The 1,164-nt window shown below is 41.8% G+C and overlaps 1 protein-coding gene across 1 annotated transcript in view; it reads right to left on the bottom strand.

Moving 5' to 3' along the window:
* The window catches only part of LOC128247864 (uncharacterized), a 29,226-nt gene that overhangs the window by 14,982 nt on the left and 13,080 nt on the right, over positions 1–1,164 (bottom strand). The window lies entirely within an intron of this gene.

Raw genomic sequence — 1,164 nt, 5'->3', positions numbered from 1 at the left:
CCCTTTCTTGCCCTCACTGCCATGCTCACTGTATTATGAGAGGGGCAGGGTATTTGAGAAGAGGAACTTGTGTCAGAGGATGGAAGATTAGTGTGACAAAGACAGAGAGACAGAAGCAGGTGTCTTGCCACAACAGAGGGGTCATTAGAGAAGTGATGACTTCTCTTGAAAATGGACAAAATTTAGCATCTTTGTGTTATTGTGTAGTTTCAGAAAAAAGCCTTTAGCCCCCAAGAGCACTCATGCCAATATGGTTCCTACATTAAGGGATGACACTCCTCCATTATCAACAGTGCAAAAGTGGATAGCTGAATTTAGGTGGTGAATGGAGAGTATTGAAGATGACCCAATGTCCAGACATACTGCTACTGCCACCTCTGTGGAAAACATAGTTTGTGTTCACCACATGGTGATGGATAAATGTGACTGATTATAAGTTAAATAGCTGACACTATTAGCATATCCTTTGGGAGAGTTGAGAATATTTTGCACACTGAACTTAGCATAACGAAGGCTTCTGCTCAGCAGGTGCCTCAGCTTCTGACATCTGATCAAAAGCACACCAGGCTGATCATATCATGGAAAAATCTGACAGCTAGTTTCCTAACTTTGAGCCAGAGAAAAGGAGACAATCCATGCAGTGGAAACACTCCCCTCCAACTGCTCCAAATAAGACCGAAGTTGTTTCAACTGCAGAGAAGGTGATGACTTCAGTTTCTTGGGATGCAAAAAACATTGTTTATTGACCATCTTCAAATGAGCTACACTATCAACAAATAGTGCTATGTCAGCTTGCTGAGGCAGTTACAAAAAGCTATCTATCAGGACCAAACACCCAGGAAAACTGACAAAAGGGATCTTTTTTCATCAGGACAATGGTTCAGTAAACAAGACCTTACACACACACACACACGCGCACACACACACACACACACACACACACACGAGACATTTTTTAGATTCTGACAAGGCTTTGATGAGCCTGGGTCTATAGTAAAAGTCACTACTCCAAGGTGCTGTGGCACATATGGTTGGAAAGTATGCTTCTCAACTGTATAGCCACTCATACACTTATGTGTGTGCATGTGTGTGTGTGTGTGTGTGTGTGAAAGAATGAAGAAACAAAAGAAACAGTAAGATGATACATACTCTTTTACTTGTTTC

This window comes from Octopus bimaculoides, chromosome 5, assembly GCF_001194135.2.
Source record: "Octopus bimaculoides isolate UCB-OBI-ISO-001 chromosome 5, ASM119413v2, whole genome shotgun sequence".
NCBI classification, from domain to species: domain Eukaryota; kingdom Metazoa; phylum Mollusca; class Cephalopoda; order Octopoda; family Octopodidae; genus Octopus; species Octopus bimaculoides.
This window is presented reverse-complemented; position numbering and strand designations above follow the sequence as displayed.